The sequence below is a fragment of the Artibeus jamaicensis genome, unplaced genomic scaffold (assembly GCF_021234435.1).
Source record: "Artibeus jamaicensis isolate MK-2021 breed Jamaican fruit bat unplaced genomic scaffold, CSHL_Jam_final contig_332, whole genome shotgun sequence".
In the NCBI taxonomy this organism is placed as follows: Eukaryota; Metazoa; Chordata; class Mammalia; order Chiroptera; family Phyllostomidae; genus Artibeus; species Artibeus jamaicensis.
The window spans coordinates 15,791,547-15,806,271 of record NW_026521788.1 but is presented as its reverse complement, the minus strand read 5'-3'; the positions used below and the strand labels follow the sequence as shown (position 1 = coordinate 15,806,271).

General features: G+C 40.7%; 1 pseudogene; it reads left to right on the top strand.

Annotated features, from left to right (window-relative positions):
* The first annotated feature begins 1,558 nt into the window (after positions 1 to 1,558).
* On the top strand, positions 1,559 to 2,300 carry LOC119055720 (proteasome subunit alpha type-5-like; annotated as a pseudogene).
* Positions 2,301 to 14,725: the final 12,425 nt, after the last annotated feature.

Here is a 14,725-nt window from a genome sequence, read left to right as displayed (position 1 = left end):
CCTATTGCCTGTTCTTCTTGTGCAGATCTGTGCTCACATTTGAGTCTTTCTTACATTTCTCCTCTGAGGAACACCACGATCCTTGGAATGTAGTTGATTCCTTGTTCTGAGGTCAGGGAAAAGTCAGGAGGGGTCTGGGACAGCCTGTTTCCAGATGGCGTGTGGACTTGTATAAAATGTGAGAGGCAACATTTATAGGACAAAAAAGCTAATATAGTGCTGGCTGCTGTGGCTCAGTGGGTTGAGTGCCACCTGTGAACCAAAGGGTAGAAGGTTTGATTCCCAGTCAACACATGTGCCCTTTCTCCTTTAATGGGTTGTGGGCCAGGTCCCCAGTAGGGGGTGTACAAGAGGCAACCACACACTGATGTTTCTCCCCTTCCCTTCCCTAAAAATAGGTAAAATCTTTTTTTTTTTTTTTTTAGAAAGCTGCTGTAAAGGGGTTCCCCTTACAAGATGAACACTGCAAAATAAAATAAATTACATAATGTTTCATCAAAACAAGTTGCAACTATCTAGGAAAAAACATCATTCCCAATGATCCACAAAAGCGAAGATTGATATAAAGTACATAAAAATGTATTGTAATACCAAAAGGGTTAGTACGATAGGCCATATTTAATAATACTAATTTCTGAAATTAAGGGAATATAATTATAAATGAATGTTTTGTCTCATCTCTTTAAAAATAAGTCCATGCTTTATAGTTGAGCACCTGATACTTTCTAGGTTAGCAGGGAAGATAAACAGTGGGGACGGAGGGTAGTTCTGAGGAAGGTAGGGGCTGTAAGCAGTAAAATAAAGACACACCGGAGCTGGTGGAGCAGGGTCCTGCAGTTCACCAGCCCTGGGAGTCACACAAACGAACCCAGTGGGAGAGGGGTGTGGGTCACAGTGGGTCCCAAAAGGATGAATTAGCCTCATTTCTGAGACTGGTCCTTTGTCTTTGGTCAGATGAGATATAAAAATACTACAATTACTGAAACTTTAGAGCAGCAAACCTGGGAGGACATACAAATAAAATAGTGGTCTTTAAATATAAGATATTAAGATTTGAGGAACTGGTTTTTGTTTTGGTGTACAGACTGGCATTTTATTATTCTAGTGGTATATGTGTACTCTCTTTAAGTGTTTAAATACTTACAGATAATTTAGTATGGTAGGATTGTGATTTTCATAAGCAAATATTTAGAAGCATTTGCATTCACATCAATATTTAAATATTTGGAAAGTATGAATTTCATAGATCCATATTTAAAAAATTATTTTAGTTATAAGATGTGTAGATATTTAAAGGGATGTTGACTGTTTCATGATTAAAGAAATGTTAATTATTTGATGCATTCATAAGACTATGAAGCTGAATATTAAATAACAAAAAGTAATGAGTCCCAACGGATGCTTAAAGATTAATAATTTATCAGTGGTTACTATGATAGGGTTCATTTAATTTAATAAGCATACACTACATTTATGTATGCATTTATTTACTTATTATTGAAATATAAATAACACATAAATCTATATAGTTTTAAGTGTAAATATAATCATTTGATATATGTATAGTGCAAAAAACCCTTCATTTCTGCCACCTCCTTCTCCTATCCTTGCCACGTTGCTCACCTGGTCTGAGTGCGACAGGGTCGTGAATACTTTTCTCCTGTAGGAACATTATTCCAAGTAGAATATGCTATTCAGACTATCAAGCTTGGTTCTATGGCCATTGGGGTCCAAATATCAGAGGGAGTGTGTGTAGCTGTGAAGACGATTACCTCCCCACTCATGGAGCCAGCACCACTGAGAAAATTGTAGAGATTGATGTTCACGTAGGCTGTGCTATGAGTGGACTAATTGCTGATGCTAAGACTTTAATGGATGAAACCAGGGTGGAGACAATGACAATGGAGAGTGTTACCCGGGCTGTGTCCAATTTGGCTCTACAGTTTGGAGAAGATGCAGATCTGGGTAACATGTCTTGTACCTTTGGAGTAGCACTGTGTTTTGGAGGAGCTGAAATAGGACTCCAACTGTTTCATATAGATCCATCTGAGACCTTTGCAGAGTTTGATGCTCAAGCAATTGGCTCAGCTTCAGAGGGTGCCAAGATCTCCTTGCAAGATATTTAGCACAAGTCTATGACTCTGAAAGATGCCATCAAGTCTGTGTTCATCATCCTCAAACAAGTAATGGAGGAGAAGCTGAATGCAACTAACACAGAACAAGCCACCGTGCATCCTGGCCAGAATTTCCACATGTTCACAGAGGAAGAAGAGTGTGAAGAGGTTATCAAGGACCTTTAAGGAAGTGTGATCCTCAGAGCTTCTCTGGGACAATTTCAGTTCTTCTGATTACCCTTTACTTTTATTTCCTGTTCTATTCCTTGGAAAATCTCCAGCATATTTGCATTCGTAATGATGTCTTTACATGAAGACAGTCCTGAAATAAGTAAAAACTTAAATATTTGTTAATAGAGTAAAAAAAATGATCACCAGGCCCTGGCTGGTGTAGCTCAATGGATTGAGAGAGGGCCTGCAAACCAGAATATCGCGGTTCAATTCCCAGTCAGGGCACATGCCTGGGTTGCAGGTCAGTTCCTGGCAGGGGACACACAAGAGGCAGCCATACATTGATATTTCTCTCCCTCTCTCCTTCCCTGCCCCTCTAAAGATAAATAAAATCTTTAAAAAAATGATCACCACAGTAAGTTAATATCCATCACCACAGTTTTTCTTGTGATGAAAACTTTTAAAACCTACTTTATTAGCAATTTTTAAATACATGGTTCAGCCACAATGCAGATTATAATTGGTAATTACAGTCACCATTCTATCCATTACATCCCAGGACTTATACCTGGAAGTTTGTACCTTTTGACCAGCCCTTACCCTTCCATTCTCTGTATCTGTGCATTTTGGGGTTTTTTGTTTGTTTGTTTTAAAGATTCCACATGTAAGTGTGATCATACGGTATTTAACATTTTTTCACTTAGCATAATGCCCTGAAGTTCCATTGACGTTGTCTCATATGGCAGGATTTCCTTATTTTCATGGCTAAATAATACTCCCATACATGACTCTTAAAATGAAAAAGAAAAACTTGAAAATGCAGGTTAAGAACAACCCACCTCTTTTTCCCCACCCCACTCCTTAACATATCATAGACTCCCCAAAATTACAAGATAAATGAGTGAATCAACACAGTTACTCAGGTGCAGTGAGTGTCTGACTCCCAGCTCAGTATTTCTTCTACACCTCATGCAACAATGTGATGGAGGCACATGTGACTGGAAACAAGGGGACTTGGTCATGGAAGGCCTTGACATGGAAGGCCTTGACCATGGAAGTCCTGGTCATCAACACAGCTAGTGGGATATGGTGAGAAACGTACTGGGAAAAAGCTATGATTGATTATCTTAAGTCTGCTAATAACTAGTGTGTAATTGTAAGCAATCTCTTAACTTCCTTATGCCTCGGTTTCCTCAACTATTTAATGTGGAATCTAGAATTGTATTTTCTAATGTCTCTTCCAGTTCTCTTATTCTGTGAAATACTGTGAAGGACGCTGATCTACTTCAGGAATAGAGGGAGCCTTGCTAACCTTTCAGGCCCAGATCCTCTGGAATCTGCCTCAGCATTTACAAACAGGAGCACAAGAACCCTCAAGATGGTCCAAGAATGCCCCACTGCCTTCCTACTTCTTCAAATTCCAGACATTAATTGAAATGTTCAGTGTTGATGTTCCTCCCATTTTCTTTGCTCCACCCTTTAGCTGGGCTTTTGGAAGGTAGGAAAAATGTTTTCCGGGCAGCCATCTTGAACTGGTACCTCCTCACTTGATTTTTGAGTCATGTTGCCTTACAAGGGCCTGGGGTCTTCTTCCTCTTTCTTTCAGAGATATCCCCCTAAGTTGTTAAAATAACAGTGTAAATAAGTAGATAAATCTAAGTTTTTTCATTTGAATTTTTGACAATTAGATTTTTTTAAATATAAAGTTTTCACTATCATCCAAGGGTTTCAAATATTACCTATCAGTAGCAGTAGTAGTTGTTGTTTGTTTGTTTTCTGCTGTTCCCGTCCTTTCATTTTAGACAAGCTGGGAAGAGAAGATGGAGTATATAAAGTTTTAGAGGCAGTGATAACATTGCAATAATTAGGCTTTTTTCTTATATCAGTGGCTTTCAAATTTTAGCACGCATCAGAATCATCCAGAGAGTTTGTTAAAACACAGGTTGCTGGGCCCAGACCGGAAAGCTTCTGGCTCAATAAGTCTGAAGTGAGGCCCGAGAACCATCACTTCCAGCAAGTTCCCAGGTGATGTCAACGATGCTAGTCCAGGGACCACACTTTGAAAGCCACAGGCCTATATGAAATACAACATTTAGGTATTGAAAACAGATGAATAATTTATTCATTTAATAAAATTAGTTGGATACCTACTCTGTGTCAAGTACTGTTATAAGCACAGGGACATAATAATGAGCAAAAAGAAATGTGGCTTTTGCCCTCGACAACCTTTTCTGATGGAATTTTCCAGTTTTTAGCTAGAGGTTTGGATTAGAAGTCTGCTCCCTATGGGAAGTCTTTTCGCAGTGCTGTAGAATATCACGTTCATTCCCCTCTTTTTTACCTCATTGAAGTTCTCCAGCACATCCAAGTCCTGTGTATAACGAGACAGTTTCTCTCCCCCACCCCAGCCCATAATTATCGTCTCTCCCTTTGTTTTTACCGTAGCAGTTAGGAGTCCCTAGGCACAGAGCTGTACAATCTTTTGGCGTCTCTGGGCCACACTGAAAGAAGAAGAGCTGTCCTGGGCCACACATTAAATACACAAACACTAATGAAAACTTATGAGCAAGAAAAAAAGGTTTTAAGTAAATTTACCGTTTTGTGTTGGGCCATATTCATAGCCATCCTGGGCCACATGCAGCCTGCAGGCTGTGGGTTGGACACCCCTGCCCTAGAGTATCATTTACCTTTTATTCAACACTGTTTTATATTTCTGCTTCATCTGTGCCCTTACTGTTGAGAGCAACTACAAGGAATTTCTTTGCATCAGCTCCTCCTTGGACACTCTAGAAGCTAAGCATCAGCTTGTTGATAGATTTCCCTTGGAATCTCCAAGTTTGGAGGAGGTGGAGTAGGACAAAAATCGCTACCACCACCACCAACTACCTGTTACACCACACGGTCAGACAGTGTTTGTAGTGGCTAGGCTAAAGGGATTGGAGACCAGGGGGAAAAATGAGTGTTTGGTTTGGGATTATGCTAACTGAGAAAGAGCCAAGAGTGGTTCATTTCCCTTTCAGGACAGAATTCACCTTTTAAATGGGGTTTCTGTTAAAAAAATGTAGTGTGGTCAAGAGCTATGGAATCAAATGACCATTGGTTCTTTCTTGTCTATTATATCTTAATTTTATTAAAAATTAGTTCTAAACCAGTTATAACTGGACAAATAGATCTGAAATCACATTTTTATTACAATTGGGTTAATCAGAAATTAACTGCCTCAATCTGGTTCAGATATATTAAAATAACAATGAAACCCTATTAGGGCTGAAATAGATTGTTACACAGCCATAGAAGAACAGTGTTTTAAAGCTGGAAGAATCTTTGACATCATTCAAGAATAGCAGTATCAAATACTTAAGTGTGAACTGTTGACCTGCTCCAATCTAGTCTGAATTTTTACTCTGCCACTTACTGTGGCATGAGATCTTGGGAAAATTTCTTCAGGTCTCTGAGCTCAGTCTCCTTTATGTAAAAAGACCAAAAAAAAAAAACCCCACACTACTTAGTAAAAAAAATAATAGGAGAAATAAATGATGGTATAAAAATGTACACAGAGTGCTAGTGCACTGCCTAGCGCATAGTAATAGCAAATGGCAGTTACTGTGTAGTTTAACCCTTTCATTTCACGGATGAAGAAACCGAGGCTGAGGTTAGTTGCAAAATTAGGACCAGAGCAAAGACAAAAAATTAGAATTTCTGAATTTCCTCTATTCAAGGTAATTTACTATTCATCATCACTCACTCTATAATTTGGATCTTTCTAGTATAGAATTTGTGAAAACTGGGATAGTCAACTGAGCTGAAATACATTTTTCCACTTTATGTGAAAATTAGGTTTCAAGTTGTATGTGTGTGTGTATATATATATATATACACACATACACACATATGTAAAACCTACTTATGAAAAAGACTATCTTCACTCTCTTCAATAGTCTTACTTAAAAAGTCAATCATAGGCATTTGTTGCAACTCATACTTAACTTTTAATTGAAAGGTCTTATTCTTTGCAACATTAATTTGAGCGTTGATTAAATAAATTTGAGCTGTGGTATACATCTCTTCATACTCAATAAAAATTGCTGCCCTCTAGTTACACAGCCCCATCAATACAGGACATCACCACCCCCAGAGACCCTTAATAGGAATGATTGTCTCTTGTGAATAATTTCAGTGAGACCAAAGTCATTACACCGAACACAACTAGGTCTGTGTTTTAAAACTTAGGATGGTGAAAATGTCCTTCAAGCTCCTAGATAATCTTAAGTTCAGAGTCTGCATGGCACTTACTATCTTCCAGAAATTGTACCCAACATTAGTTAACCTGAGAGTTCCTCCTTCTGTTCAGCAACAGAGGGTGGGGAATTAATGGCTTGTTTATTTTTCAGTATAAACACAATCGGATTCCAGTTAGTTTACCTAGTCCAGATGGGAGCCAGTTGCTGTGGACATAATAGGTATTCAATATATGGTCACTGAGTTGAAAGTGTCAAAGGCGCATGGTAATTCATTCATGTTAGTTGTGATGACAGAAGTGATTAAAATTTCATTGTAAAGAATGATTCCACAGAGCGTATGCCCAAGAGGAAGCCTTGATCTAATAAAAAAGAAACAGAAAGCTGGATGAGTTTTTTCTAAGACAGTATGATTCTGGATAAAAGATGTATTGGTCAGGATGATTTGGCTTGCAAGAGACAAGCAACCTACTTGAGAAGAAAGAGGAAATGCACTGGCTCATAAACCCATAAAAAGATGGCCTGGGGCTGGCTGAAGTCAGGGACTGGGGTGCTACTGACTTTCTCCCTTCATTCCCAGACCAGCTTTTCCACCAGGCAGGAGACCTGTCTGCCACCAGCTATGAGTTCATATTCTTTATAGCCTTGGGAAGAGAGAAAAGAAATTCTCTCCGCCCTGCTCCAGTTGAAATAACCCAAGGAAGGACTCTGAAAGACCTGATCTAAGCCACATGCCAACCATGGACAACTGCCATGGCCAAGGATGTGAGGTAGCCAGGGACAGGGGTACCCTTGTGAGTATTTTTTAAGATTACTTATTTTTAGAGGTGGGGGAGAGAGGGACAAGGAAAGGGAGAGAAACATTAGTGTGAGAGAGGAACATGGATCACTTCAGGCAACTAAGGACCTGGCCCTGCAACCCAGGCATGTGCCCTGACTGGGAATCAAACCAGTGACCTCAGGGTTTGCAGGCCTCTGCCCAACTCACTGAGCTACACAAGCCAGGGCTCACTGCTGGTATTTATTGAATGCTTTCTTTGTGCCAGGCCCACATGCTTTTTTACTTATTTCTTTTAAAAAAGATTTAAAAAAATATTTTATTTATTTATCTTTAGAGGGGAAGGGAAGGAGAGAGGGAGAGAAATATCAATGTATGGTTGCCTCTTGTACATCCCTTGCTGGGAACTGGCCTTCAACCCAGGTATGTGCCCTGACTGGGAATCAAACTGCGATTCTTTGGTTTGTGGGCTTGTGCTCAATCTGCTGAGCTACACCAGCCAGAGCTTTTTTCACTCATTTCTAAGGTAAGGATCAAGACTATAGAAGGTGTCTGTAGAGACACACTGAGTTGCCCTGAGGGGCACAGGGGAGCCTGGCCTGGAGGAAGAAAGGGGTCACCAATGAAAGTGAAAACCTGGACAGCCACAGCAAAGTACCTCCTCCTCCATTCCTGAATCAACAGGCACAAGAGTGAACTCCAAAAGCAATCTCCTTCACTACCACCTCCAGCCCCAAGCATGGCTCTGAGCTGGTTTGGATCCAGGTTTTAAAGGGTATCAAGTTAATACAAGTTGGGGAGGTCCCTTCTTCTATGGAAAAGAATACCCAAACAGTTTACTTTTGCAAAGTTTGCATCAATGTACGACCATATGAACACACTATTAGTGCCCCTTAGCTGTGTCCCTGTGAGAGAGGAATCCTGAAATAGAAGCTTCCTTAGCATCGTGACCCAGCTGCCTCTGGCAACACTGATCACAGCAAACTGGGTTGGAACCAGGATTTAAATGGACATCTCAGGTCTCAAACACCCACTCTTTTCTTAGAATGCCACCCAGGAAGACCCCTCTGCACTGGCTTTTCAGAACGTCTAAACTTCAAGCCCTTTACTAATTTAGATTGCCCTTCTACCTCAGTTAACTCAAATACTGAAAATGCATCATTTTTATAATTATCCGAAACTGACTCCCACCCATCTCACACATGATTTTTCCTTTTTTAACAAAATGCCACTGACTAAAGAGAAATGGGTTTGAGAACCCCACTTAGTCCAAGGCAAACTCTTTGCCCTCAGTGTCATGGACTTGAACCTAGTGTTCCGATCCACGGCACTGCTGAAACTGATAGTCTAGTCATGTAGGGGATTTTCCTGACTCCGTGTCTGTCTCCCCGTGGCTGTTTATTTGTACTTCTGTCTGCTTTGGTTTGGGACATTGACCTTATAAGTTGCTTCCCCAGCCTAAGCCTGCAGCCAGAGAACTAGGAGTTTCCCTCTGTGCTCCTCACAGCCAACTAAAAGGACTTGGCTCTTGGTCCACACTGTTTGACTGAAGAGGGAGAGGTACAAGGAGAGGGGGAGGGAGAAGGGGAGGGAGAGAGGGAGGGAGAGGGAGAGGGAGGGGGAGAGGCAGAGGGAGAGGGAGAGGGAGAGAGAAGTCTTTTAAAATCAGTGCCAAGCCAGCTGCGCCTCTCTGGACAGCTGAGTCATACACACTCAGTTCAGTTGGAAGGCACACTGTCCATGCTAAGTCTTGGGTTCCGGCTAGAGCAGAGGATAGTTAAATAAAAAGGGAGGAGGGATAAGAAAAGAAAGCCACAATTTAATCTCACATAACACTTAACTCTGAGACTCCCTGTGATCAGAAGTGAACAACAAGAAGCTGGTTCCCCTTCAGATGAAACTCCATCCTCATGTGGTTAGTCAAGAATCTCTTAAAGAAGTCTGAGCATTGCTACTTGGTTTTTTAATACAAAATTACAATAATTGCTAGAAGATGCTGGCTGACTCCTCCTTATTGGAACTGGCTAAAGGTTGTCTTAAAATATCGACCACTGAGTCACAAATTCATGATCAGCTGTGTCGTAGCTGGATCTGGCAGTCCCATGAGATACAAGAAGGTCATTATTACAGAAATAGAGTGATGGTTTTACATCTAAAGTTTGTCTGAAATGAGAAAGTAATCTCCAGAGTATGGCAAGGGTGACTTGAAAAAAGTCTAAGGAATATAGATATGAACATAGATATGAGCATAGTGGACCACCTCTATCTGGGGCAGGGAATTCACTCCAGGTAGCATTTCCTTGGCAGTGGAATAACATATACTCACTAGCAGTGTGGCTTGCTCATAGGAGCCACAGGAGAATCTTCATGGAATCTATCAACTGCTTGCTGTCCCCTCTTAGTTTGGTGGCTAGTGAAAGGCCTCTGTGTCTATCTTGTCTACCCAAAGTTCTAAGTAACCCCCAGACCTGCTCTTTCCAATTCTACCCATACCTGCTCTTTCCAATTCTGCACACAGAGGATGGAGTGTTTCAGAGGAAAGCCACAGTGCCTTGCCAATAGGGTTCCCTATAAATCCACTCTATTGAGATCCAGCTGAGACCAAGGCTGGGTAGTGATTTTTTAATTCATATCTTCTTACTGCTGTCTTGTTCTTCTTTTCTAGACACAGATTAGACAGACAAAAAAGGGTGTGTGTGTATAGTAAAGAGATAAGCACCATAGCCTCTTCTCTACTAATAACCTGGGTACCAGGTTATTAATAGAGATAAAATGTAGATACCAGGGCCCCACCCAATCTGCAAATTCTATATTTAGATTATCTAGAGTATATGGCTCAGCAAGGGTCATCTGTACTGTACTGTTTTAAAGAGGTGAGGCACTGGTTTCACATAATAACCACTGGCCATCATAATCTTCCATTTTACATGTCAAAGGAAGAAGCAAATCACTTACTCTTTTACCTAGCAAACTTGCGCACTGACCACAAAGTGGTTGAATTTAAGAAGTGAGAGATATCTGATCAACAAGTTATGAGTTATGCTGATGACTGGACCTCTTCCACTTCCTAGATTATGTGTTCACTGCTGCACTTCAGCCTTGGGCCGGTTAGCAGGATGGGTACCATCTGACAGTAGCAGCTTCTGGGACTTATGTACTTTGAGAAGACAATTTTAAAAATGAGATGTATTGTCAGAAGTCCTTCCTGGTTCAAGTCTAGAATGAATTCTGACTCTTTTCACTGTAATCTGTGTAAAGCAGGTCTTGTAAAAGAGAAGTAAGCAAAACTTGCTCAATAACCTTCTTTAGTTGGAGTAAATAAGACCAATTCCACATAATAAAAAAAGTTCAGAATCAGAGAAATCATCTATATAGAAGTGACACAAAGTTTCAAAAATGGATCTGAAGTCAGTCTTTTCTTCTGGCCACGTGACTTTGGCTTCTAACTTAACTCTTCTGTGCCTTAGCTTTCTCATCTGTAAGATGAAGATGATAATTGTGCCTAATAAGAGTGCCTTAATTATAGGAATAGGTGACTTGATGTGTGTAAAGCACCTAGAACAGTGTTGGCACATGACAAGTGCATAATATATCTTTATTGTTATCTGAACCATAGACATCACTTTGAGATCAATGCCAAATTCAGCTTGCAGACCTGTTTTACCTGGCCCACAGAAATGAGTGTAATCTTAACATTTGAATGCCTTTATTAAGCCCTATTTTGCCTCAAGCCCCACCTTTCCCTATTGTGTCCTAATTGGCCCTGAGTCTGAAAGGCAGACTTAACCAGGGCTGAAATTCTCGGTGTCATGTTTCAGTGCTGACTCATCAGTGCCTAGCAGATAGCTGCGCCCTCCTCATGGTTGAATGAAAAACAAGTTGCACACACACACACAGTGAATCCTTTCTGCAATAAATCCTGCAAACGACTGTCCAGCTTCAACATCAAAATCTTTACGACAGAGTGTTCTCTACCTCCCCTTTGGTGTGTGGACATTTCTGCTTGTTGGGAGTTTATTTGTACAACGAGTCCAAGTCTTTCAGATTCTCATTCACTCCTCTGATATTTTGAAACTATTGAAGAAAATATAGTACAATCCTCTTACTTGACAGAAAAAGGAATTAATAACCAGGGAACCCAGTGACTCTCAGGACTTCATGACCCATTGTTGAGATCCCAGCCCATGAGCACACACTTTCCTTGGGAATCAGCAGACACTTTTATGATCTGGGAGTCTCTAGTGCCTTGAAACATCAGTTCCTCCGACAATCATTCAACCATCAAAGCTTCATTCCTTTGAATCCTGAAGAGCTTTTCAAATCTATTGGATAATCTTCTCTTGAAATGCAATCATGAGTTCCTTTATCAACCAACACCCCATTTATTAATTAATCCTTTGGTAAGGGCAAAGATGAACAAGAAGAATGGGGCACAGGGTAAGCCCTGAGGGAAGAAACACATGTTCAGAGGACGGGTGTCAGGAAGGAGAGCAGAAGAAGGGGCCACTGAAGCCAAGCCTCATCTACATCACAAGAAAGCCAGACACTACCGAGATCCACATGTGGTCTGATTAGGATATTGCTCAATGTCCCTTGGGGAAGGGATGGAGGTGGGGGACAGGCAGTGGCTAATTTAATATAATCAACATGCAATAGGCTTATTCACCATTAAAGGGAATAAGAAACAAGAAGAAAAAAATCCATTAGTATACTTTCTAGAATCTCAATTCTAGCTGGAAATGGTTTTAGGGAAAGTGAGATGATGCAAGTCCAGCTCAGCTGGAATCACCCTCATTCCCTGGCTCTGCATCAAACAATAGAAATCTTTCATCAGGAATTGTATCTCTCTCTTTTTCTTTCTTTCTCCCCCTTTCTCTCTGGAGTAGTGACTCTTAAAATTTTTTGATCACTCTTAAACTTTTTTACCAGAGCCTTGAAGCTCTGGTAAAAGTTATAAATCCTCTCCCATAAAAAGTGCACAAACGTGGAGAATTTTGCATACAACTTCAGGCAATACCCCCACTCTCACTAAAACCACTGTTAATTATCCCAAGTTAGGAATCTTGTCTTCATGGTTGTATGTATCATCAGTGATTGGTATATAGTAAGATCTCAGTTCATTTTTTGTGACAGGGAGGGAGGAAGGAAGGAAGGAATCCATGGATTTCTCTAGAACTCTTTAAAATTTCCAATTCAGTAGTAGGAAATTAGGTAAGAAGGTTGATCTAGACTTACTTTACAGGTTACCCTCTTGTGTGATAGTGTGGGCAACGATCAGAGTAACATGGGGCTAGCCACTGATCTATATTTTATTATTTTCTACAATATTCATATTCTTAGAAAATGGTCATGATGTTTGGACCTGTTTAAGACGTGTATAAAGACAGAAAAATTAGCTGAAGTAATTGAGGACCTAACACATAGAATAAAAGATCTTAGAGAATTCAGAGATGTTTGAAATGGAGATTTCAGCAGCATCCTTGCTTTCTCCCTATTCCATCCCTGATTCTTCCTGGGAGCAGATGGAGGTGAGAGGAGAACCTGCAAGAAAAAAGCCTTATAGTAGGTAGGCACTTGATGGGAAGACATGGCTAGTGTGTGGTAGGATTTCTCTGAATCATAATTTCTCTGAGAAGTTGGTAAGTCAGTGTGCAGGCTTGACTCGCTTATTTTAATTAGATTCTTGAGCACAAATCTGTTGGTTACTCCTTCCGGCTCCATTCAGACCTGCGCTGGTAATACAATACAATGGTTTTTCCTTTGGGGAATGACTATGCTTAAACTCTGAATTCTAGGTCCATGTAGTTATGGTTGTCTGACCCATCCCTTTATCTCTAGGGATACCATGTGGGCCAGATCTGGCCAATAGGTGTATTACAATCTTTCATAATAACTGACTTTCAGGAGTCATGAGACCCAAGTCCAACCAATGTCAGCCAATTCTGAGATGCCTGTAAGAGTTACTGGACTGGAAACCAGGGGGATATAAACCTGGGTCTGCTGGGGGCTGTGAATAGAGAAGACGTGTGTGTGCAGGAGCCAAGACAAAAGAAAGTAGGACAGAGATGGAGAGCAATCAGGTCCTGGAGGCTCTTCTATCCTCTTCTCCTGATGTTTTTCATGTTCTTTGCTGTTTGGTAAATGTTTGATCTTACTTAAGCCACTTTGAACTGAGTTTCTGTTCTTATGAATAAAGGATCATGTCTGCTATTTCTCTCTTCTGACCTCTCATTTTTTGGTAAGAACCTACCACTGTGACTCTGACTTTTGTAGATTCCCCCCTCTCTCCCTATTTTATTATGTTAATGTTATTTCTTTTCTGTCTTTAATAAAGCTGTTTTTCTTTTTAAAATTTTATTTATTTATCTTTAGAGGGGAAGGAGAGAGGGAGAGAAACATCAATGTATGGTTGCCTCTAGTGCATCCCCTGCAGGGAACTGGCCTGCAGGGAACCTGCCCGCAACCCAGGCATGTGCCCTGACTGGGAATCGAACTGCAATCCTCTGGTTCACAGGCCCGTGCTCAATCCACTGAGCTACACCAGCCAGGGCTAATAAAGCTGTTTTTCATTACGGAGTCTGAATAAGAAGGAGATGCTCAGGGAGAGATGGTGCCTAGAGTAAGGTCTCATATTGGACCATTCCCGGAGACTGTCCCTGGGGTTTGAGGTGTTCAGGAGTCCAGAACACCCCATGGGAAGCTGGAAAGGAGCAGGGTTCTCTGCCCAAAGGTACTGGTATGCAGAACTTTAATTGAGGAGATTAGCACTTGGGTTAACCCAAACTAAGCAGCCTGCCAATTTAGTATTGAACATAACTTGTGCCAGTAATCTTGAACTTGAAAAACAGAAAAGGGTAGAATGTGCTTAGGAAAAATGGTAGCAACATTTAGCAAGTTTTCAGGGCAGAAATACTACATTACCAAACAGCTCTTAGAATAAAAAAAAAAATATATGAATAAAAGTGATGAGTATGAGTTATTAAATTAAATTTAGCATATTATGCTTAAGAAAGCACGGCATGCACAATATATCTTAGGACTATTTAAATCGATTCCAATCATGCATAACTTTCAAAGAACTTGGCATGGAAAACCAAAGTTTGAGCCTTGGCTGGTGTGGCTCAGCGGACTGAGAGCCGGACTGGGAAGCAAAGCGTCTCCAGTTTGGTTCTGACAGGGCACATGCCTGGGTTGCAGGCCAGGTCCCCAGGAGGGGGCGCGTGAGAGCCCACACGTTGATGTTTCTGTCCCTCCTCTCTTTCTCCCTCCCTTCTCCTCTCTCTGGGAATAAAGAAAGAAAGCCTTTTAAAAATATAGTTTGAATATCTGAACAATTTGTGTATACACAACACTTCTTTCTGTGATGATGCTTGATAAATGAAACACTATTGCATTAGGATTTGTCCCACCCAAACATGAGTTCT